The following is a 27,059-nucleotide window of genomic DNA, read 5'->3' on the forward strand; positions in this document are numbered from 1 at the left end:
TATGAATAGAGACATAAATATCCTTTAAAAATATTTGCAGGGTTCAGCAATTTATCAAATACATACATTTGATAAATTATGAATTATTATTTATATATATATTTGATAAACCCCACACCATGACAAAGTAGGGTTTATTCCAGAGAGGCCAGACTGGTTCCATATTTGAAGGACAATCAACATAATTTCAGAGAAGGCAATGGCACCCCACTCCAGTACTCTTGCCTGGAAAATCCCATGGATGGAGGAGCCTGGTAGGCTGCAGTCCATGGGATCACGAAGAGTCAGACAGGACTGAGCGACTTCACTTTCACTTTTCACTTTCATGCATTGGAGAAGGCAATGGCAACCCACTCCAGTGTTCTTGCCTGGAGCATCCCAGGGACGGGGGAGCCTGGTGGGCTGCCGTCTATGGGGTTGCACAGAGTGGGACACGACTGAAGTGACTTAGCAGCAGCAGCAGCAGCAACATAATCCACTATATTAACAGGCTAAAGAAGAAAAATCTCATGATCATATCAACTGATGCAAATAAATAATTTGACAAACTCAAAAGTATTAATGATTAACAAACCCTCAAAAATAGAAAGTGTGGGGAACTTCCTCACCTTCATTCAAAGCATCTACAAGATACATAAGCCAACATTATACTTAATGGTAAAAGACTGAATGCTTTCTTTTCAAGATCAGGAACAAAGCAAAGATGTCTACTCTAATCTCTCTTTTCAACATATTGGAAGTTCTAGTCACCTTATTAAAGGAAAGCAAATGAAATAAAAGGCATACAAATTAAGGGTAAAAAAGAAAAGAAATAAAACTACCTATTTGCAAATGACATACTTGTCTACATAGAATATTTGAAGGAATCTACAAAAACTCTTAGAACTAATAAGTGAGTTCAGAAGGTCATAAGATAAAAGATAAACATATTAAAATCAATTGTAACTCTATATACTTGCAGTAAAAATGTTGACACTAAAATTTAAAATAAAATATCATTTTTAATTGCTAATAAAAATGAGACATTTTAGGTATAAACCTGCCAAAACATTTACAGGACCTGAATGCTGAAAACTACACAACACTGATGAAAGAAATCAAAGATCTAAATAATGGAGAGCTGATCTGCCTCTTGAGAAATTTGTATGCAGGTCAGGAAGCAACAGTTAGAACTGGACATGGAACAACAGACTGGTTTCAAATAGGAAAAGGAGTTCGTCAAGGCTGTATATTGTCACCCTGCTTATTAAACTTATATGCAGAGTATATCATGAGAAATGCTGGACTGGAAGAAACACAAACTGGAATCAAGATTGCCGGGAGAAATATCAATAACCTCAGATATGCAGATGACACCACCCTTATGGCAGAAAGTGAGAGGAACTAAAAAGCCTCTTGATGAAAGTGAAAGTGGAGAGTGAAAAAGTTGGCTTAAAGCTCAACATTCAGAAAACGAAGATCATGGCATCCGGTCCCATCACTTCATGGGAAATAGATGGGGAAACAGTGGAAACAGTGTCAGATTTTATTTTTGGGGGCTCCAAAATCACTACAGATGGTGACTGCAGCCATGAAATTAAAAGACGCTTACTCCTTGGAAGGAACGTTATGACTAACCTAGATAGCATATTCAAAAGCAGAGACATTACTTTGCCAACAAAGGTCCATCTAGTCAAGGCTATGGTTTTTCCAGTAGTCATGTATGGATGTGAGAGTTGGACTGTGAAGAAAACTGAGCCCCGAAGAATTGATGCTTTTGAACTGTGGTGTTGGAGAAGACTCTTGAGAGTCCCTTGGACTGTAAGGAGATCCAACTAGTCCATTCTAAAGGAGATCAGTCCTGGGTGTTCTTTGGAAGGACTGATGCTAAAGCTGAAACTCCAATACTTTGGCCACATCATGCAAAGAGTTGACTCATTGGAAAAGACTCTGATGCTGGGAGGGATTGGGGACAGGAGGAGAAGGGAACGACAGAGGATGAGATGGCTGGATGGCATCACCGACTAAGACATGAGTTTGGGTGAACTCCGGGAGTTGGTGATGGATAGAGAGGCCTGGCGTGCTACAATTCATGGGGTCACAAAGAGTCGGACACAACTGAGCAACTGAACTGAACTGAAACCCAATGTGAGATATTACTATACACTCATTGGAATGGATACATAAGAAATGGTGACAATACTAATTGATAGAAAGGATGTGGAGAACTGAAGAAAGATTGCTGGAGATAACATAAAATTGCAAATTGCATAGCCATTCTAGGAAACAGATTGAAAAAAACAGAAAAAAACAAAACAAAACAACCTAAACATGTAAATACAATACGACCCAGCAATTGTAATTCTGAGTATTCCTCCAAAATGAAGACTACATTCACACAAACACCTGTAATGAAGGTTTATAGCAACTTCATTCTTCATAGCCCAAACTGCAAGTAATCTGGATGTCCTTCAACGAGTGACTGGTTAAACTCACTGTAGTTTATCTGCATCATAGAAGACCACTGAGCAGCAAAAAGGGATGGATTATTGATACACACATGTTGGAGAAAACAGAAAGTGCTCACCAAACTGAGAAGCCATCTTGAGATGGAAAAATGAGGTAGGCACCTTCCTGCAATCAATCAATAGATCAGTTCATTATAGAGTAACTTACTCACAGGTGGACACAACTGAAGTGACTTGGCACACACACGCACTCACAGGTAGATGGTGTCAACAGTGATCTGGAAGCATTCATAGCTGCACTCTGCACTGCCAAGGGGATAGTTCGGTTCAGTCGCTCAGTCGTGTCCAACTCTTTATGACCCCATGGACTGCAGCATGCCAGGCCTCCCTGTCCATCACCAACTCCCGGAGCTTGCTCAAACTCATATCCATCGAGTTGGTGATGCCATCTAACCATCTCACCCTCTATCATCCCCTGTTCCTCCTGCCTTTAGTCTTTCCCAGCATCAGGGTCTTTTCCAGTGAGTTAGTTCTTATCGGGTGACCCAGTGCCAAGAGGACCCTGGGACAGTTTTATAGTTAACTTAAGGTATGGAGATGGGGCTTGTTTAACTCTTGTTTTGTTTGACATTTTGAAATGTGAAGTTTAAAAAAAGTTATAAATAGTAAGTCAAGATCTATGAACGAGTAACTACTCTTGTGGGCCTTGGGAATATGTCAGTGAAGGTTTTCAGCATTGTTTGGGGACTAACTGAGCATACAGGCCACCTGGTCCTAATGATTATGAAACAATATCTATTAACTACAAAGTTCTCAACGACAGAGAAGTGACTCATGGTACAGTAAATTCCTGTGTAGGGTCAATGGAAAGACATAAGGAGCCATGTGGACCCAAGATGGTGTCAGTTACGCTACCAGAACCTGGATGAGTCCCCAGAGCATTGTGTAAAAAGATAAAAGCTACCTCGCTTACAAACTGAGATGATTCCATTTACATAACATTCTTTAAATGAGAAATAACATGGTCACCAACAATAGACTGATGGGGATCCAGGCAAGGAGAGCCAGGTAATGAGGGGTGAAGGCAGATGAGGCGGCTCAAAAGGCACAACAAGAGAGAATACGTGGTGATGCAAATGTTCTGTATCTTGACTACAGCAATATCGACATCCTGGTTGCCATCCTGTACCTTTGTTTTATAAGTGTGACCTTGGGGAAAACTGGCTGAAGAATGCATAGGATCTCTGCACTATTTCTCACAACTGCATGTGAATCTATACTTACCTCAAAATAAAAAGTTTGTTTCAAAAACAAGCTAAACCCCTCCCCCTAGAAGGACATCACAATTTTAAACAAATAGAATTTATGTTTTACAATCGCCAATGACCAAAGAAAATCAGCAAAACTTAAAATTATAGTAATGAATATTAAGTGGGCTTCCCTGATGGCTCAGTGGTAAAGAATCCATCTGCCGTGCAGAAGATGCAGGTTCAATCCTGGGTCAGGAAGATCTCCTGAAGAGGGAAATGGCAACCCACTCCAGTATTCTTGTCTGGGAAATCTCATGGACAGAGGAGCTTAGCAGGCTATAGTCCCTGGGGTTGCAAAAGAATTGAACATGACTTAGCAACTAAAACAACAAAACTAATGTTAAAGAATTTTACATGTATATAATTTTTAACACAGCGCTGATATTCACTACATCAATTCAATACAACTATCCTGCAGTGTCTTTGGGGGGTTGCAATTATGGTGTGCTAGAAAATGTGCATTTGTTTTCATTTGAAGCAATGATTTAGAGCTTTCCATTCTAAATTTTTTTACATCCTGTGTTCCAGCCATTACGTTAGATAATTGGCTGAGTCATGATAGCAAATGAATATAAACTAGCTCAGGTAAAATCATGTGTTAAATACATATGGACCTCCATAGGCAGATGTCACTGTGTACACAAGTTGTCTAAGCACATGATTTGCATTTTCACTTGATATATGAAACTTTCATCATCACAATTCTCCATCCCTTTTAAAATAAAAGACATATTTTGGTGCTCTAAAATCCTATAACTGATATATCCATCAATGTTGAGTGCTGGTAGGAAAATGTAGGAAGCACTGCAAGTGATCCAGCAGAATCATTCCAAAAATAGTACCTTCTTAATTCAGTGAAGAGCAATGATAAGTAAATGATTCAAAGAAGGTCACTTTCAAATTTTAATTTTACTTATTAGCCAGAAAGGGGAATGCACAAGGATTTAATGCTGATAAACTGTGTGGAGAAAAAAAAATATTTAAAATTGTATGAAAAGAGATAGAAGGGTCATCTCAACTGGGAATTCTCAAAATAAAAGATGAGGAGTTTAAAAGAAGTTTAAAGCCAATATTTGATGGCTTTGATGCCATTGCCAGAAAAGGCAGGAATAGAAAGATAAACTGTTTACAAGAAACACTTCAGAAAAACTTTAAGTTAACTTTTATCAATTATGAAAACAAGAAAAATTACATTAAAAACAGAGAAAAAAAGTGATAGTTAAATATATTACATTGCATGCTTAGTCGCTCAGTTCTGTCCAACTCTTTGAGACCCTATGGACTGTAATCTGTCAGGCTCCTCTGTCCATGGAATTTTTCAGGTAAGAGTACTGGAGTGGGTTGCCATTTTCTACTCTAGGGGGTGTTCCTGAAGTAAGGATCAAACCCTCATCTCTTGTGTCTCTGCATTGACAGGCAGATTTTTTACCACTAGGACCACTGCCTTCCTTAAATCTTGTTTTATTTAACATTTTGAAATGTTCGTAAAGTAAAAAGTTATAAATAGTAATATATTTTGGATACAAGTATTCCCCTAAGAATTTATATATGTGGGTTTATGCAATTATTTCCATGAAAATCTCTTCTTTTGTTTAAGAAAACAAGCTTAATTACATCATGTGCTTAGCATACAACTCACTTTAGAGAAAGTCCATTGACAAACACTGTCATAAACAAAGCATTTCATAACTACCAGCTAATTAGAGATATATAATCACCACCTAAATTAGGAACATAGTTTCAGTGGGAATTAATCAGTTTATAACCATGTACAGTATTCAAATTGAAACATTTGATGAATTCTTGGCATGTGTCAAACACTCGGATCTGATACAGTCCCCTCTGGTTTCATGTTCACATTTTACTTTTCCCTCTTTCTCATGGAAAAGGCAACAGATCTTATTTCTAGAGTATTCTTTCTTCTCTTTGTATTAGCTTTTTCCACCTAAATACAAATGTATATAGCTTTTCCTTTGCAATTGTTCACTTTGTTTATCATATTACTTTTCTCTACTTTGGCAGAGTTCTGCAAATAAAGGGTAATGATGGTATTTACAGACATCCAGGTTAACATGGAATCATGCCTGAAACATTTCTGCTCAACTTCCCTTTAAAATACCCATGAAGATATCAAAAGAGACAAAACTGGCAACTGCATTAGACACTAGCTGTAAGAGAAGATGACATAAAGTCCAAGTGGGATGTGCACTGATTGCAACGTTGATGAAGATGACTCTATCAACACGCTTCTGGACGGTAGACCGTTACCAACTCCAGCCTCTGAATCAAGCACAACAGTTCACTTTGAAGAGGATGAGGGAAACCATTTTGACATGCCTCCAAATTGTTCAAAAACCTGGAAACTATGTCTGACTATCTAGATGGGTCAGGAAATCCCATAACTGAGTTCAGAATCCTCAATCCAGGAGACTTGCATTAGAAGACTAACAACTAGCCAATGTAAATTCCACCAACTCGGGACTTTAGGTTTAAATCTGAGAGGGAAAATAATCTAGCACAAGTTTGCAGTCAAGGAATTTAGAATATTCTGCCATGTCTGTTGGAAGCTCTAGAAATAAATATAGATCTTCCGTTCTGAAACATAATTGGAAAAGAAAAATTATCTACTTTAGAGATGTAAGGCAAAGGAAGCATTGCTCTGAAGGTTAAAAAGATTGTATCTCTGATTCTTGTTTTCTTTTTAAAAAAAAAAAGATGGAAATTTTAAAATAAATTTGATTAATGGCCTCCAAAAATTACAGGAGAATATGGACCTTGCAGAGAAAGCTGAATTTTTTTAAAAAATCATGAAAAAGAGATTTTAAGTGAGCTGACTAAAGTATAAATGCAGATTTTATATAATAGCAAAAAGAGACATACAGAAAAATAAAATATTAGGCTGAAATTCATAAAGTTTTTAGAAAAAGTGGAAAATGTGATTATATATTAAATATTGGATGATACTAAGATACTTCCCAAGTGGTGCAGTTGGTAAAGAATCTGCCTGTCAATGCAGGAGATACAAGAGACACAGGTTCAAGAAGGAAATGGCAACCCACTCCAGTATTCTTGCCTGGAAAATCCCATGGACAGAGGAGCCTGGCAGGTTACAGTCCATGGGATGTCAAAGAGTCAGACGCGAATGAGCACGCACACACATGCATAAGGAACATATAATCAATTCTCCTTGTTTTTAAGAGATGGATAACAAAGTACAAACAGGTGAAATGGTAGGATGCCTGGGATTTATTTTAAAATACTTCAGCAAAAAATGAAAAAAAGAAAGAAAATTAGAGAAGGGACACACAGTATGAACGTAGTGAAATCTGAATTGTGCAGATGAGTGGCAGGTGGTGCAAATGCAGATGCTGAGGCAGAGTCGGAGGACAGATGTTTCTGGAGGGTAATTCCTGAGAAAGGTAAAGAGGGAGGAAGCAGGATTAGTCAGGGGAAGCCTGTGGGTCGTGCTAACACCTCCCCACTGTGAGGGAAGAGGGAGGAGGTGACCATGGTGAAGATCTGACGATGCTGGCTGATCCAGTGGGTCAGCTTCCATTGACTCCTTGAGCTCAGCCCTCGCCGCTCTGTGCTCGCTCACTGGCTGGAGACTGCCCTAGAGCAAGAGGATCTTGGCATGGGTACCGGGGCACGTCCCCCAAGTGCTGTGTCTGGAGACACTGCTGATCTCCAGCTCAAGGGCAAGTTTCCTCCAGATGAAAGAGACAAAGGGCTCACCTCCCAGGCTACATCACTGGTACAAAAGCCAGCCTACATGACTCTGCTATATATCTTTTAATATTTTAGACAGTTTCATTAAAAACATGCAAAAATAGGAACTTCCCTGACAGTCCAGTGGTTAAGAGTCTGTGCTCTCAATACAAGGCACACAGGTTCGACCCCTAGGGGAGGAACTAAGAGATCCTGCATGCTGCATATCTTGGCCAATAAACAAATAATATGTTCCAAAACAGTAGCAGAATTTAAATATACTTTGGAGGCAAGAAAGCACAGAGGTGACACTTCAGAAGATGAAATCAATGATAGAAGACAAACCTGAGACACTCAACCAGAATATAGAAGAAAACAATGAGACAAAAAGGAGCCTTTAAAGGAACCTCTGCTTTGAAGGATAGAGGGCTTCCCTGGTGGCTCAGATGGTTTGAAAAAAAAAAATTTGCCTGCAATGCGGGAGACACAGGTTTGATCCCTGGGACAGAAAGATCCCCTAGAGAAGGGAATGGCAACTCACTCCAGTATTCTTGCCTGGAGAATTCCATGGATAGAGGAGCCTGGCGGACTACAGTCCATAGGGTCTCAAAGAGTCTGACACGACTGAGCGCCTAACACTTTCACTTTTTTCTTTAAAGGACAGAAAACCAAAAGAAAGGATGAGTACCATGATACAGGAATGCTCAGCTTAGGTGTTCATAGCCTTCACATCTCATCTGAAGAATTTACAAGCCACAGAGTGATCCGAGCCCCAGGGAAAATGAATGAAAAAAGCACACTCAGAATACAGTGAAACTTGCCTTTTGATGTTGTTTTTACAAAGAAAATATAGCTCATTTATTTCTTTAAAACTGTCTTCTCTTTCTCACAATTCACTGTGTAGTAAATTTAGTCCAATCTGGTGAAAAACACGAATCTGATTCACTAAGTTGAACAGTCTTTTTTAGTTTTAATTCAGTTCATTTGGAACAGATTCTTTTCCAATCCCCGCCCCCAGTCCACCCTTCCACCTGTTGCAGCAGCAGGGGCCTCCTCAGAGCCAGGGGCTGAGAAGGGCTTCGGGGACCCACCTCGCTTCCTGTCATTCCTTCAGGTTCTCGAGTGATCGCCTTTGTCTGCTGGGTTGGTGTTACTCTACAGGGAACGTGGCTGAAGTTAGAGGCCAAAGAAGGCACCATTAGATTTCTTTTGGCTTCCCAGGACCCTTGGTTCTCTCCAGCTGCTTGGGTCTCTTCTCAGTCAGATTCCCTAGATTCCCCAGCCTGCCTCCTGCTGCGGGTCCCTGGCCCCTTGTCACAGCAAGCCCCTGGGTCTCAAGTCAGTTACCTTTGGACCGCCAGGCCCCAAAGACCTGTAGGAATCCCAGGTTCCACTCACATTTGGCAGGAGCTCCGGCCTTGTGCTATCTGCACAAACCATACCACTGACTCCGCTGCGATGAAGAGTGTCATTTGTCCTCCACCTATGAAGCAGTGTCCTGCCAGGGTCCCCATGAACATCCTGTCCTCTACATGCCCCTCCAGCTCATCCCCTGTGGTGGACACCCATGTGCCTTCCCCGGCCACCGAGCCTTCCCTCCTTTTCCCCGAAAAAAGAGGAATCCTGGGAGCGTCATGTCTGGCAACTTACAAAGAAATCAAAGTAAGGGTCTTCTCAGCCTTCTCAACACAAACAGGAGCAAATTTTTGATCAAAGGATTAGATATCAAGTAAAACTGTCCCAGGTGCAAAAACAACAGGGACATGCTCAGCTAGAGAGGGACTTCAAAAATGAACCCCGCTCAGGCAACCAGAAGAAATACACCAGTGCACTCAAAAGATGTCTGTAAATCAAGAAGGGCAAAGTCAGAGTATGTAAGAGGTGAGCCCTGAAATAGATTAAATACATACTGTAAGTTATAAAGGACTATTGTAAATACATAACACAGCAGAACGCAAGTGTCAGAGACTTCCCTGACTGTCCAATGGTTAAGACTCTGTACTTCCAATGCAGAGGGTGTGGGTTTGATCCCTGGTCGAGGAACTAAGATCCCACATGGCTCACAGGAAAAAAAAATTTTTTTAAAGACTACAAGTGTCTAAGTCTTTTTTCAAGGTAAGATATATTAAATTGTATAATAATGTGATGGAACTATAATCCCAGATAAAATTTTAAAAGCTTGTAAAGGGGTTGGGATAGCAAGGAGATGAGCCAAATTGCCTCATAACCCATGAAGAAAGTTTTATTTTTGTGAAAAGAAATTTAGGCAACATTTACTTTCTCAAAAAGGAAATCATATTCAGAAGCAAGTAGTTAAGGGTTACTGGATCAGTAAGTTGGAATATCTTAAATATATATATATTTAAATATATTTATAGGCTGGCTTGCCAAAGTCTATTCACTGATATAAGTTGGTGTTGATTGAGTGAACAGCTTTAAAATTGGTTTTGGGGACTACTTGTTGCCATGGTTACAGAACAATCAGTTTTTTTCTCAGTTTGTAGAAACTGTTTTATTTTGCTTGTCTTTCGGTCTTCATTCAGTCAAAACTGCACAAGAGATTATCGTGATTGGTCAAGTCTTCACCACAGGTGAAGCATTCTTGAAGACAACCTTTGTTTACAGACATCTGGTTTTCAGGTTGAGAGTTGAGCCAGTGTGATTTCATCTGCTTTTGCTTGAATCATTTGGAGAATCATCTGTCAGCATAATGACTGCCCAGAAGCATTTAAGATTCTATGCAACAGACACCGAACAACAATGAGGCCAATAAGAAGTTTTATATTTTATAAAGAGGGGCAAAGATAAGTTCCAGCAATTTCCTATGTCTGAAACTCCGAAACTTTGGCCACCTGATGCAAAGAACTGACTAACTGGAAAAGACCCTGATGCTGGGAAAGACTGAAGGTGGGAGGAGAAGGGGACGACAGAGGATGAGATGGTTAGATGGCATCACCAACTCGATGGACATGCGTTTGAGCAACCTCCAAGAGTTGGTGATGGACAGGGAAGCCTGGCGTGCTGCAGTCCACGGGGTCGCAAAGAGTCGGATGTCAGTTGGCTTTTCTTTCTTTTTTTAATTTTAATTTTATATTGGTGTATAGTTGATTAACAACTTTGATTAATTGTGTTAGTTTCAGGTATACAGCAAAGTGATTCAGTTGTACAATTCTTTTCCCACCTAGGTTATTCCAGAATATTGAGCAGAGTTCCCTGTGCTATATAGCAGGTCCTTGTCAGTTACCTATTTTAAATATAGCATGTGTGTGTACATGTCAATCCCACATCCCATTCCAACCCTCCCTCACCACCCTTCCCCTCCAGTAACCATAAATTCATTCTCTGAGACTGTTCCGGGTGTTTAAACAAGTTCATTTGTATCATTTTTTTTTTTAGAAAGTGATATATAATACTTGTCTTTCTCTGACTTATTAACAGTATGATAAGTGAAGACTGGCTTTTCTTTAGCTTAACTATCACTTGCTTTTGCTCCTTGCACAGTGTTCATTCAGGCAGCAATGGTACAGTTCAGTTCAGTTCAGTCACTCAGTCATGTCAGACTCTTTGCAACCCTATGGATTGCAGCACGCCAGGCCTGCCTATCCATCACCAACTCCTGAAGTTTACCCAAACTCATGTCCATTGAGTTGGTGATGCCATCCAACCATCTCATCCTCTGTCATCCCCTTCTCTTCCTGCCTTTAATCTTTCCCAGCATCAGGATCTTTTCAAATGAGTCAGTTCTTTGCATCAGGTGGCCAAAGTTTCAGCTTCAGCATCAGTCCTTCCAATGGATATTCAGGACAGATTTCCTTTAGGATGGACTGGTTGGATCTCCTTCAATCCAAGGAACTCTCAAGAGTCTTCTGCAACACCACAGTTCAAAAGAATCAATTATTTGGTCCTCAGCTTTCTTTATAGTTCAACTTTCACATCCATACATGACTGCTAGAAAAACCATAGCTTTGACTAGACTGACCTTTGTTGGTAAAGTAATGTCTCTGCTTTTTAATATGCTGTCTAGGTTGGTCGTAACTTTTCTTCCAAGGAGTAAACGTCTTTTAATTTCATGGCTGCAATCACCATCTGCAGTGATTTTTGAGCCCCAAAAAATAAAGTCTGTCACTATTTCCACTGTCTTTCCATCTATTTGCCATGAAGTGATGTGACTAGATGCCATGATCTTCGTTTTCTGAATGTTGAGTTTTAACCCAACTTTTTCACTCTCCTCTTTCACTTTCATCAAGAGGCTCTTTAGTTCTTCTTCACTTTCTGCCAAAAGGGTGGTGTCATCTGCATATCTGAGGTTATTGATATTTCTCCTGGCAGTCTTGATTCCAGCTTGTGCTTCTTCCAGCCCAGCATTTCTCATGATGTACTCTGCATATAAGGTAAATAAACAGGGTGACAATATACAGCCTTGATGTACTCCTTTCCCTATTTGGCAACAGTCTGTTGTTCCATGTCCAGTTCTGTTGCTTCCTGACCTGCATACAGATTTTTCAAGAGGCAGGTCAGGTGGTCTGGTATTCCCATCTCTTTCAGAATTTTCCACAGTTTGTTGTGATCCACACAGTCAAAGGCTTTGGCATAGTCAATAAAGCAGAAATAGATGTTTTTCTGGAACTCTTTTGCTTTTTTGATGGTCCAGCGGATGTTGGCAATTTGATCTCTGGTTCCTCTGCCTTTTCTATATCCAGCTTGAACATCTGGAAGTTCATGGTTCACATACTGTTGAAGCCTGGCTTGGAGAATTTTGAGCATTACTTTACTAGAGATGAGTGCAATTGTGCAGTAGTTTGAGCATTCTTTGGCATTGCCTTTCTTTGGGACTGGAATGAAAACTGACCTTTTCCAGTCCTATGGCCACTGCTGAATTTTCCAAATTTGCTTGCATATTGAATGTAGCACTTTCACAGCATCATCTTTTAGGATCTGAAATAGCTCAACTGGAATTCCATCACCTCCACTAGCTTTGTTTGTAGTGATGTTTCCTAAGGCCCACTTGACTTTGCATTCCAGGATGTCTGGTTCCAGGTGAGTGATCATACCATCGTGATTATCTGGGTCATGAAGATCTTTTTTGTAGAGTTCTTCTGTGTATTCTTGCCACCTCTTCTTAATATCATCTGCTTCTGTTAGGTCCATACCATTTGTCCTTTATTGTACCCATCTTTGCATGAAAAGTTCCCTTGGTACCTCTAATTTTCTTGAAAAGATTTCTAGTCTTTCCCATTCTATTGTTTCCCTCTATTTCTTTGCCATGATCACTGAGGAAGGCTTTCTTATTTCTCCTTGCTATTCTTCAGAACTCTGCATTCAAATGGGTATATCTTTCCTTTTCTCCTTTGCTTTTCACTTCTCTTCTTTTCACAGCTATTTGTAAGGCTTCCTCAGACAGCCATTTTGCTTTTTTGCATTTCTTTTTTTTGGGGATGGTCTTGATCCCTGTTTCCTGTATAGTGTCAGGAACCTCCATCCATAGTTCTTCAGGCACTCTGTCTATTAGATCTAATCCCTTGAATCTATTTCTCACTTCCATTGTATAATTGTTAGTGATTTGATTTAGATCATACCTGAATTGTCTAATGGTTTTCCCTACTTTCTTCAATTTAAGTCTGAATTTGGCAATAAGGAGTTCATGATCTGAGCCACAGTCAGCGCCTGGTCTTGCTTTTGCTGACTGTATAGAGCTTCTCCATCTTTGGCTGCAAAGAATATAATCAATCTGATTTTGATATTGATCATCCGGTGATGTCCATGTGTAGAGTCTTCTCTTGTGTTGTTGGAAAAGGGTGTTTACTATGACCAATGCATTCTCTTGGCAAAACTCTATTAGCTTTTGCCCTGCTTCATTCTGTACTTCAACGCCAAATTTGCCTGTTATTCCAGGTGTTTCTTGACTTCCTACTTTTGCATTCCAGTCCCCTATAATGAAAAGGTACACACCCCTCCCTAATTGGCCAAAGGAAAATCTGTAGATATTTTATTATCCATAACTACTTTAAGGAAGGGCGTGTTCAGTCATGTCCGACTCTTTGCACCTCTTGGACTGTAGCCCACCAGGCTCCTTTGTCCATGGGATTCTCCGGGTAAGTATACTAGATTAGGTTGCCATGCCTTCCTCCAGGGGATCTTCCTGACCCAGGCTGAACCATGTCTCCTGTGGATTCTTTACCGCTGTGCCACTGGGGAAGGCAGGTAGATTCATTTAGAAAAAAGTAAGTTTAATATTATTATTACATATTTAGAACCCATAGAGGAAGACAACTGTCTAAAATCTACTTGGAAGTATCCAAACAGTGCCTTGGCCATGGAACCCATCTATACTGTATCTCTGGCTTTCTCAGATTAACTACAGATAGAGTATGAATTGCCTGTGTCCTCTGCCAGCCTGCAAAAGTGTCCCAGTCAGTGTTTACTATCGTAGCAAATGTGTCTTTATGGGTCATCTTGTCTGATAGAGAAGTTTTTCAAGTGTGCATTTGAAATTTGATTTAGTTCTTCCAGGTAGCGATGCAGGTTTTGCCAGATCTTACTTTACAAATCATACAACCTGGTCATTTCTAGAGTTTCTTTTCATAATTTGGCAGGCCATATTCTGAGTATTTATTATAGAATAATCTTTGACTTTCTTGATTCATTTCGCTATTTGGCAAAACCAATACAATATTGTAAAGTTTAAAAATAAAATAAAATTAAAAAAAAATAAATGAAATCTTTGTATAGGAACCTCATTAGAGTAGCATTGACTAGCATGTGCAACATAGTTAACTAGTAGGAAGCTGCTGTACAGCACAGGGAGCTCAGCTCAGTGCTCTATGACGACCTAAAGGAGTAGGATGGTGGGGAGTGGAGAAAGGAGGCTCAGAGGGAGGGGATATATGTATACTTATGGCTGATTCACATTGTTGTATGGCTGAAACCAACAGATCATTGTAAAGTAATTATCCTCCAATTAAAAATAAGTTTTAAGTTTGTTTAGCATGAAGGTTATTTATATATTTACACAGTATTTTTATATTATTTTTTTATTTTATTTTTAAACTTTACATAATTATATTAGTTTTGCCAAATATCAAAATGAATCCGCCACAGGTACATATGTGTTCCCCATCCTGAACCCTCCTCCCTCCTCCCTCCCCATACCATCCCTCTGGGTCGTCCCAGTGCACTAGCCCCAAGCATCCAGTATCGTGCATCGAACCTGGACTGGCAACTCGTTTCATACATGATATTTTACATGTTTCAATGCCATTCTCCCAAATCTTCCCACCCTCTCCCTCTCCCACAGAGTTCATAAGACTGTTCTATACATCAGTGTCTCTTTTGCTGTCTCGTACACAGGGTTATTGTTACCATCTTTCTAAATTCCATATATATGCGTTAGTATACTGTATTGGTGTTTTTCCTTCTGAAGTATTTAAGATTTTAAGTATTTTATAAGATCTAGAATATATATAGCATACTATGTAGTTTCTTTTTTCTGTCTTTACTTTTTAAAAACAGCTTTATTAAGCTATAATTCACACAAAATTTATCCATCTAAAGTATACAATTCAATGGCTTTATATAGATTTTTTGAGTTGTGTAACTATCACTACAATCTATTTTTAAAACACTTCTGATAATCCAATTTTGGACAATAAATATTTGGGGTAGCATCATGGCACCTATTCGCTATTCATTAATAAATTTATTTTTCATTATTATAAAGTACCTAGGAAAAAATTTTAAACTATTTTTTTCTGCAGCATATTAAATAAGGGGATTATTTTAAAACACACCAGATACCAGTTATATTTACTGTTTTATTTTAGTAATATCATATGCCATAAAGAAGGCTGAACAGGTCAGACATTTGAACTTGGCATCTAGTAAAGTACTGGATTTTATAAGAGAAGCTGGACTATTTCTCAAAAATCAAGCCTAATATTGTCATTTTGTTATAAATATAAGACCCATCAACAAACATTATGAGGTCAGAATTTGTTACTGAAGTGTCCAAAAATTCTGTTCTGGGCATGGACACTTCTTGAATTAAAGAAATATAATGATGGATTCTTTCCCATTGAGTAAGGGTTATAGAGTTACTGTATTAAGAGTGTTAAATCAGTGAATAGTAATACAGGAGAGGATTCCAATAATTCATGGTTAATCAACTAGTGTAAAAATGGTGAATGGCTTCCAATAGCAATAAGAATTTCTTACATCTGGCTACCTTAGATTGAAAGCCTAGCGCAAGTTCTAAAGATGTTTTCCCTGATTTAGTTGATACTTGTTGTAACAGTTGATAGTTGTAATTGTTCTGTGGTAGAGGTCTGAGCACCTGCTACTGAATTAAGAGATAAGTTGAAAGTTGAGGATTCTTTGATAATGTCATGCTGTTGAGTGAATTACCCTAATGCATGACTTAGCTTGTTCTTGTTTGCACGGAAAGAAAGGTTTATACAGTCCTGGAGGAATCAATTTGGATTCTTAAAAACTCTGATCCAAATTAATCTGCCCTTGTCTTGGTGTCTTTCATCCATAGGAATTCCAAGACCACAAGTAGTTCTTTGGTAGTTCCTTGAATCATATATAGTGAAAGTAGGACTTTCCTATAAAGTAGGACTATTATATTGTCTTATAATGTATAAAAACTTTAGAATATTTTGTCTAGAAGCAGGTGCTACCCTTTAAATTTGTAGGTATTTTATCACAAAGAATAAGTATTCCTTTGATAAATGATTTCAAACATCCATCTTGGATTAGGTCACAGAACTGTTAGAGATTTTCACTATTTGAATGATTCTAACAAACTTCGGTAAATTGAAGCTTCTTTTCCTGTAAGCTTTCTACAATGTATTATGCATCCTCCAATTTGCCTTTTGTTGTCTTTTTTTTACTTTAAGGTTACATTTTTTTTCTTAAAGCATAGTTTGCTTATTACAAGTCAATTTGCTTTTCTTTTTTCAGACAACTTCAGCATTTTACTTTGAAGGATCTGATGTTCTATGGTGATGGAATTAATGGTAGAAAGCTGTATTATTGTGTAAGCAAATACAATACCTCTTAGGAGTTTAAGAGGAAGATGGAAATATTGGTACTAGTGTACTCCATGGAGTGGTGTCAATGGATAGATTTTAGACCATTGTCTTTTTATATATTAGCCAAGATCAAACATTGGTTCATACAATGGCCCTTCTGTTTATAATATCGGCAGGTATCCTGCTCCAGAAGTTCCAAGGTCTTAAAAAACAGAAAACAACCATTTCAGTTGGTTTATGTGGAGAACCATTAGTTACACTGATTTATAACTTCATTATTTTTAAGATGATCTAGAAATGCCTAACCACTTATTGGATGTATTCTAAGTTGAAAACTCCATAGTTTAATTTATTTTTTCTTATTAAAGTCTTTAAGTCAGATTTGAAGCCATTTACAAAAAGAAAGGACAAAGCTCCTTTTATTTCTGTCCTTGAGTCTACACCTAGAAAACAGCTTGAAAATTTCCTAAAATCTATTTTTTATCTTTATTTACCAAAAATTTTGAAGCTTAATTTAAACTTTTAATAAAATAAAGGCTTAATTTAAAAAATTACACAATTAAGTTTTTTAAATATTTTCTTTTCTAGACTGCTTCTCCTAAATAGCATACTAACTGAAGAGTTAACAATGAATTGATGAGTTGGTATAGATCTTTAGTTCAGGATAATAAGTGGCTAGCAAAGTCCTAAATTCCATAGGAATTTCTACTTGTCCTTTTGAGGTTTAGGAAATTCTTTAATTATAGCCATTAATTTGGGTCTAGAGAGTGTCTTAATTCACCTTCTATAGATTTGTATTCTGTCAAGCACGTTTACAATGCGACTGTTCTTTCCTTAGAAAACCCTGGAGATTACTCAGATGTAAGATCAGGTAAAGCTCAGTAGCAAACAAGAGAAATTCAGGGAGGATAAGTTCCAGAAAGTTTCAAAGTCTTGGAGAAAGACTATGTTGGATCACAATTTTCAGAAGATTTAGCCTATCTATTTAAAAAACTGCTATTGACTAATTAGTGTTGTTTGTTTTAAACAGATTAATTTATCCATTTTGACATTTCAAATCTCAAATGTTATTTTAAAATTATTTTAAGTCAATTTTTTTTAATTAAAAAAATGTTTTTACTGTTTATTGACTTCCCTGTAGCTCAGATGGTAAAGAATCTGCCTGCAATGCAGGAGATGCAGGTTTGATCCCTGTGTGGGGAAGATCCTCTGGAGAAGGGAATGGAAACCCACTCCAGTATTCTTGCCTGGAGAATCCCATGATTCCCATGTAGCTCACTCAGAGAAGCCTGGTGAGCTACAGTCCATGGGGTCACAAAGAGTTGGACACAACTGAGCGACTAACACTACTACAACTAAGTTAAGTGCAACAGTTAGGATTATAGTGCAACTTTATGTATAAAAGGAAGCTTTCCTATGAGAAGATTGAGAATCTGACATAAACAGATCCATGATGAACTAGAAAAAAAGCCATGACAGTTGGTCAACAGTTTGTGTGTATCAATTAATCTGTGCCCAGCTCATAGACCAGGTGGAGGTGGGGAAGGGAAACTGTGATTGATAAGAGACCACAGATTGACAAGACAAGGCGTACACACAGGAAAGTTCTCTAGGGACCTACAAAGTTTGGCCACTCTCTATTCCACAAATTTGTTGCAGATTTATTGTTGTTCAGTTGCTAAGTTGTATCTGACTCTTTGCAACCCCATGGACTACAGCATGCCAGAGTCCTCTGTCCTCCACTATCTCCTGGAGTTTGCTTTAGGACTGGTTGGTTTGGTCTCCTTGCAATCCAGGGGACTCTTTAAGAGTCTTCTCTGGCACCACAATTAGAAAGCATCAACTCTTCGATGTTCAGCCTTCTTTATCGTCCAACTCTCACATCCGTACATAACAGCTGGAAAAACCATAGCTTTAACTAGATGCACATTTGTTGGCAAACTGATGTCTCTGCTTTTTTTTTTTTTTTTATTTTTTATTTTTAAACTTTACATAATTGTATTAGTTTTGCCAAATATCAAAATGAATCCGCCACAGGTATACATGTGTTCCCCATCCTGAACCCTCCTCCCTCCTCCCTCCCCATACCATCCCTCTGGGTCATCCCAGTGCACCAGCCCCAAGCATCCAGTATTGTGCATCGAACCTGGACTGGCAACTCGTTTCATACATGATATTTTACATGTTTCAATGCCATTCTCCCAAATCTTCCCACCCTCTCCCTCTCCCACAGAGTCCATAAGACTGTTCTATACATCAGTGTCTCTTTTGCTGTCTCGTACACAGGGTTATTGTTACCATCTTTCTAAATTCCATATATATGTGTTAGTATACTATATTGGTGTTTTTCTTTCTGTCTCTGCTTTTTAATATGCTGTCTAGGTTTGTCATAGCTTTCCTTCAAAGGAGCAAGCATCTTTTAATTTCATTGCAGATTTAGCAGATCTCTGAAGTCAGAACCTACTTTGACTGGACTGGAGACTTATCAGACAGATACCATCCATCGGCTCTCTGACACATACATTCAACAGAAACTCCAGGACAAAACAAAACTACACAAAGTAAAACTTTGTACTTAGAAACAAAAGAAAAAACAAAGCAAGCAGCAGGAAAATAAGCTGGTCAATGGAAAATATATTTATCCAGTGGTCTAACTCCAAAATAGAAAATCGAGTAACCTTGTACAAAGACATAGGCTTAATTAGCAAATGTTGCACTTCCAAATCAAAGAACTAATTACTGAAGAAAAGAAAAAAACCCGACACCTCATTACCTTATATAAAGACCTGACTCTGGTGGCCTTATGCAAAGATTCATTTGGCTACAGATCCTAGAACAAAATGAATTCAGCAACAACAGCTCAGCAATACCAGTCAGATCATTGCTGGACTTGCATCTCTGGCAGCAGATGAGTGGAGTTTGGGCACAGAGGTCCCAGTGAGCACACCTAAGAGGTACCTTGGATGATGCCGTGCAGGGGTCTTCTGAATTATGTCGGTGGCACTTGCAGAATTCTCAAAGAATAATGAGGCTACCATTTAACTTCTAAAATACGCACATTTACATGCATTGCTCACTGTAGTCAGGGAGAGCAGGGCTGGCCAGGCACATTCTCTCTGAGCAGAGCAGAGTGCTAATCTTATTTGGGTTTTGGAGAAGCATGGAACCAAGGGACCAGTGGGCTTTCGGAAGAGGGCTGGCATTGTCAGAAGTGTGCTTGCTCACGCGTGACTGCTATTGACGGATTAGCCCTCTGTGGAGTGTGTGTAGATCAAGTCTATCTCTACATAAGCTAAATTACAGAAACCAGAGATTGACACTGATTGGCTGACTTGCAAAAGCATGTTCCCTGAATTGAGTTGTCACTGATTAATTGAACAGGCTTAAAATACATTCTGGGAGCTACTTATTACCATGGCTACAGAGCAATTCATTTTTTTTTCTAAGTTTTTGGAAACTTTTAAAATTTCGTTTTGAAGGAAGACTGTACTAGGTCTGATCCTTGGCCCTGTCACTTAATTTGCTTAATAGCTCTGTGTTTGGGGAGATTACTGGATCACTCTAAACCTCAAGAAAAATGAAATGACTGTGTCTACTTTGCATGATTAGAAAACAATATGTTAAAAGCACCTTGTATTTAGTTCACATTTAATAAATAATACATTTTATTTTATAATCTAAAATAAACAAAAATAAAAACACTTTATAGAAAGCTTATTTTGTGCCAGTTTTTTTTTCCAGGCTTTTACATATTTTATTCATTTGAACCTATAAGCAACTCTCTAGTCTAGGTACTACATTCTCATTCCTCTCATGTTACAGATAAGAAAATGGGGACACAAGGCCATTAAGCAAAATGCTCTATGTCACATGGTTACTAACTGGTAGAGCTGAACTTAGGCAGTCCTCATTTTTATGTTTAACCACTATACTAAACTGCTAATCTAACATACAATGAAGAAATACATGGTAAATGTGTATATATTATTTATAATTGTGTACATATTTATAGAGATAAATAAACTACCAGAGAATGATGAAGAGGGATCAAATTTTCAACAAATGTATTGAGGAAATGGCACTGGGTTAATTAAAGAAATTAGAAAATTTCTTTTTCCTTTAATGGTAATTTGAACCATTTTTTCTATCCAAGACAATAGGAAAAGCTGGACAAAAATAATAAAAAGAAAGGAGATTGAAGTCATGGAAGACTTTAAATAATAATGAAGAACCACTGGGATAATCTTTAGGATAAGACTGATTTTAGCAGAGAGGTCTTATCATTTATGGGGCTTCCCTAGTGGCTCAGACGGTAAAGCTTCTGCCTACAATGCAGGAGACCCGGGTTCAATCCCTGGGTCAGGAAGATCCCCTGGAGAAAGAAATGGCAACCCACTCCAGTACTCTTACCTGGAAAATCCCATGGATGGAGGAGCCTGGTAGGCTACAGTCCATGGGGTCACACAGAGTCGGACACGACTGAGCCGACTTCACTTCACTTATCATTTAGAGCCATCTTTTCCTGGGGCCATTTGCTGACAGGCAGAAGAGAGCATTGAGAAGCTGAACAGATGTTTTCACAGCCTTGTGGGGTTGAAGAGAAGAGAGCTGGAGAATCAGCCAACCAAAGGTGGGGCCCTCTTTGCCACTCCACAGACTGTAGCCAGCCAGGCTCCTCTCCATGGGATTTTCCAGGCAAGAATACTGGAGTGGGTAGCCATTTCCTTCTCCAGGGTATCTTCCTGACCCAAGAATCAAATCCAGGTCTCCTGCACTGCAGGCAGATTCTTTACTGTCTGAGTCACCAGGGAAGCCCAGAGATCTGGTGGACCCACCTTAGTTTGATAACCAAGAGACATGCATGGGCAGAGCTATTTGTAACAGCCACAAATTGGAAGAAAAAGAGCCCAAAGCACATAAATACCACATGACATATCCTTACAAAGAAATACATTACAGCAAAGACCAAGAAAGCACTGAAGTACGTGAAACTACATAGATGAATGAAAAAGTTGGTGGATGAAGCCCTGCACAAAATAATATAAACAGTGTTACTCCATTTATATTAAGTTCAAAACCAGGCAAAATTAAAACACAATATTTGGGATGCACACATACATGTTAAATATATTTAAGAAGTCAAGGAAATTATTATGATAAAATTTGGAGCAGTGAGTATATCTGAGGCAGAAACAGAAATAAACAGAAATAGAAATAAACAGAAATAATAGAGAAATACTCTAAGATGCATCCATAAAAAGATATCTTTTGTGGGCATTACAGTTATGTTTTCAAAATATTCAACAGTATGAGAAAAAATGCTTGTAATATGAGAAATAAAAATGCAAGTATTGAGAAGAATATATACAGTTAATTTCAATTATGCAAAATATATAGTTATGTATGTGTGAGCATATAACACACATATATGATTTAAGGGAAAGATTGGCAAAAAATATATCACATGTTTTATTTCTGGTTATTAGAATGGCCATAAATCTTATTGTTTCACTTTTTTATGTCCTATATTTCCCATTTTTCTACTGTCAATTTTTTTTTAATATATGAAATAAATTTTTGATGAAAGAGAAAAGTTGTATAGTTAATTTTACCATCTTCCAGTATCTCAAAGAGGTAAAAAACAATTCATGGCCATTTAATTCTATGTAAGAGAGAATCCATAACTTTCCTTAGTCGTTAATCTCAAAGGTTAGTATTTTAAATCTTATTTAAATTCCTGAAATCTTCCTTGGATTAGGAATCCTTAGATAGAAACGACATAGTAATTTATCATATTTATGTTCATAATATACAAATATTTGAGCAATCAAGAATTTTGCTCTCTTAATATTAATACAATTCAATAATATAAGAAGGTGATGAAATTCTACTTATTGTAAGTACCATTTGTTATTTAAGCAGGAAAATATTGTAATTTGTCTCAGATGCATTGTTGGTGCAGTCTGGAAAGAAACTAGATTGGAAGCAGGTGGTCTTTATTTGTTTATCCCCCTGGGAAGATAAAGCATCTTATTAAATGTAGTGCCACTCCAGTCTCAGCAGAAGAGTTCTACAAATCACCATATTTAGAGCTTAGAATACAATGTCTGATTTTAAAGACAATTTTTGTGAAAAAGTTCAAAGAAGCTGTTTAAAATTAATTGGCCACTTTTTATAACTGAGCAAATATAGTTAGAAATCCAAGTAAATAAAGTCCATTTTCATGGTGAAAAGCTATTAATGGACAGTTTTTTGTTTGTATCAGTTTAACTCTTTTTCTAGCATCAGGGACGGGGGAGCCTGGTAGGCTGCCGTCTATGGGGTTGCACAGAGTCGGACACGACTGAGCGACTTCACTTTCACTTTTTGCTTTCATGCATTGGAGAAGGAAATGGCAACCCGCTCCAGTGTTCTTGCCTGGAGAATCCCAGGGACGGGGGAGCCTGGTGGGCTGCCGTCTATGGGGTTGCACAGAGTTGGACACGACTGGGGCGACTTAGCAGCAGCAGCAGCATCAAGTACATTCAGTTTAATCTAGGAAATCACTTTATATCATATGTATGAACATGGCAGAAGGACATCAGAAGCTCCTACTTCAGAATTATAAACACAACTTGGCTACCTTTAAAAGTAAGTGATCAGATTCATCAAAGTCAGCAACAATCCTGAACCTAAGCATAATTCTTAGATGATATGGTATGCCGTCCAGAAAATTATTTCTATAGAATAAAAATATATAAGTAGAAAAAATGAAAGCTTGAAATTAAGGAAGGGGGAAAATAAGCAAATATATCCTCATACAAACAGCCAACTCATTGGAAAAGACCCTGACGCTGGGAAAGATTGAAAGCAGAAGGAGAAGGGGGTATCAGAGGATGAGATGGTTGGATGGCATCACCGATTCAATGGACATGAACTTGGGCAAACTCCAGAAGATAGTGCAGGACAAGGAGTCCTGGCTTGCTGCAGTCCATGAAGTCACAGAGTCAGACATGACTGAGCGACTGAACAACATCCTTGTTTTCCCCAACTGTTTTCTATTATATAAATTTCTTCCCTTGAATTGTAGTAGGATGAAATATTCAACTGTGTCACCTTAGTATAGGAAGGTCAAGTCATTTTAAAAGTTGTTTTTTTAACTGATGGGGGAAACCATAATTCCACTCCCAAATTTTCCTGTGGAAAATTCAATAACCTCTTTTGATTCTTCTGCCCTTTGACACAAATGAAGTAAATAGTGTTGTCAGATTTTTAAAGAGCTGGCATGTGGAAGAGGACTCCGAGCAAATGTATCAGGTAAGACCTACACATCCACCATGGGAGCACACGGAGGACTCAGCTTGCACTAGAACTTTCCCAGTCTTGAAGGGAAGGCATTTGCGGGAAGAGCCTCTGCGTTCTTGAAGAGGCCTATGGTGACTCTTCTCTGTAAGACAGAAATTACAGTGAGAAATTCTACTCAAAATGAGATCCCTCGATTCAGTGGGGATCCCTCAATTCAGTGGGGGAGACGGGATCCCAGGATGACTGCACTTAATCACCAAAGACAAGGTGGGAAAAATAGTCTGACTTCTGGAGATCTATGTGATGTTGACTAGTTGATCACAGTATCCTCAGAAAATACATAGTTGGCAGCCTGCTGAATTTTAAGTTGATCTGTATAAACTGAAGAGTTCTAGGTCTAGTGAACAGATGCCTAACTTGAATCATCAAAGCAAAGAATCCTGGCATAACTGAGAAGGACCCTATGGAGAATTGTGCAGGATCTGATCTGACACCCTCACTTTCCACCTGGCTTTTAAAAATGCTTTGCTGAAACCCTTTGAGGAGCTCAAGGCTTTTTAGGGTGTGAGCCGCCTTGTCTCCTTGTGTGGCCCTGCAATAAACCCTTTTCTGTTCCAAACTCTCAATTTTTCAGTTTGTTTGACCTTACTGTGTGTTGGGCACATGAACTTGTGTTAATACTAGCCCCTCAATCAATTCCCAGACTTAAGTGAACTTACAGCCACAGTTAGAATGCCAGTGGGGTAGGAAAACCTTGCAGGTCTGGAGTAAGGAGGCTATCTACTCTCTAAATCAATATCCAACTTATGGTGCCGGTTTTCCCATAGCCAAGACTCATGGGTCCAGGAATCAGTGGGTAGAAATAGGAGTTGCTCCCCCTATTTTTAATCCCAATGACCCAACAGCAAAATTTCTGCTGTCATCTGAGCTTTAGGCTCTGGCTGTCTAGAGCAGGGGCCCCCAGCCTCCAGGATCTAATGCCTGGTGAGGTGTGGTGCAGCTGATGTAATAATATAATAATAGAAATAAAGTGTACAATAAATGTAATACACTTTAATCATCCTGAAATCATCCCTCCCCCATCCTGGTCCCTGGTCCCTTGGTGACGGCTGATCTAGAGGTCTTCATTCCAGAGTGAAGAAAGTTTTCACCAGGAGGCACAACAGTGGTCCTACTGAACTGATATCTGCATGTTGGACTATTCATTCATTTGAATGAATAAGAAAAAAGGAGGTTACTGTACTGGCTGGGTAGACTAATCCTGATTACCAAGAGGAAATCAGGTTGTTAGTACACAACAGAAGTAAGGAAGAATATACACAAACCACAGGAGATCCGTTTCTTAGGGCAGTTCTCCCAGTACGTCTTATCATTAAAATCAATAGAAAACCACAACAATCAATTCAGGCAGGAAATGATCGCCCACAGCCTTCAGGAATGAAAGTCTGGGTCACCTTACCAAGCAAAGAACCATGGCCAACAAAGGTGCTCACTAAAAGCAGAGGGAACATGTCCTGGATGATGGAAAAGGACAGTTAGAAATATGAGCAGCGAAAATAAGAGCTGTAATACTTATGAATATTTCTTCCTTATTGTGTTATAAATATATTTGTGAGTGTGTGTGTGTATAAAATGTTTTTGTTTTCTTTCATCTCTTATCCCCTTATTAATCTAACATAAGGTGCATGTATATCAGTTAACTTTACATAGCAGTGTTCAAACTGCAAACAATCAAAAAAGAAGAGTAAACACCACCCAAGTTCTTTGCATCCTTTTCTGAGTAAAGAATGACCACATTTTTCGTTGTACTCAGGATAGTCATGTCATGTTAGGCAGACATACAACTTAGTTATTGTCTTTATTTGGAGATTAAGTATGTCTTAAAAGAGATGTGTTTGGATGCCAAGTTGAAAAGGGATGAAATGTTTTAAATGTCTGCTAGGCTATGTTACAGTCCTGAGTTATTCAAATACCAAGGCTATGAAGGTGTTTAGTAGATATGATTAAGGTCCATAATCAGTTGAGTGCAGAAGGGTGATTACCCTGGATAATCTGTGTGGGCCTGACTGACTCAGTCAGTGGAATGTTCTTAAGAGTTGATATTTTCTTGAAGAAGAAGAAATCCTGCCTATATAGCTGCTGTGACCCATGCCTAAGAGTTCAAGGCTGCCCTCCCAAGAGCCTGCCCTCTGGATATCAGAATTGCCTAGCCAGACACCACAACACGTGAGCCAAATGCTCACATTAAATCTTTTAATGTGTGTTTCTTACTGGTGTGTTTCTCTGGTTGAACTCTGCCTAATAACCTATCTTATTCTCAGTATCAAAGCACTAATTGTAAGGTTCAGAATATATTACAGGAACCTCAAAAACTACTTTATTTAAATAGCTTTATTTTATATTTCAGTAAAATAGTTCAACAGAAGTCCCTTTAATTATTGTATCTTTTGTAACCCACTATCTTGGTATAGTGCTTGGTGAATTAATGAGTATTTAAAACATGTTTAGTGAAAACCAAGTAAATGAAGGAATCAATTACTAAATTATGATTACAGCTGCAGAGATTTATAAACAGTATATCATGGCAGAGAATTTATTCAAATCACCACATTTTGTAGATTTGAAACAATTAAACAGATGCTAGCAGTTAGTTAACTGCAATTTCACTTTGTTTCTCCCAAAATGATGCTCTTAAGAATGATAATGAAACAACTAGGGGATGAGGGTAATTTACTCCTTAATAAACATCCCCAGGAAAGGGGAAGCTATTACTATTTTGAGTGTAACAAAACCTCCCTATGACTCGTGACTCAAAGGGTTTAGGAAGGCTCCTGAGGAGAATCAGTCCAGCCATTTGTTTCCCAAATGCTTCCCTGGTTTCACTCTAATAAATGGGAGAAATCATGGAGAGAACTCTGCTGAAAATTGACCTAGGCATTAGGTGGCACATATGTGACATAGAGTCACATGTGGTGTGGAATCATTGTTTTTACAACAAAGGGAACAAGACAAGGAAAGGGGAGATGTAAGAAAAGAAAGAAGCAAAAGAGGTGCTTTGGCCTTTAAAAGCAAGTAGAGGGATGTTGATGCTGCTGCTGTCAATGAAATGTATCTAAGATCACAGAAAAGAGCAAATAAAAAAGGAAATGAGGGTCCTTGGTGGTTCAGGGGTTAAGAATCCACGTTGCAATTCAGGGGGAGAAGTTTTGATCCCTGTTCAGGTAGCTAAGATCCCACATGCCATGGGGCAACTAAACTCACGTACCGCAAAAACGGAACCC

Source organism: Bubalus kerabau, chromosome 14 (assembly GCF_029407905.1).
Source record: "Bubalus kerabau isolate K-KA32 ecotype Philippines breed swamp buffalo chromosome 14, PCC_UOA_SB_1v2, whole genome shotgun sequence".
NCBI classification, from domain to species: Eukaryota; Metazoa; Chordata; class Mammalia; order Artiodactyla; family Bovidae; genus Bubalus; species Bubalus kerabau.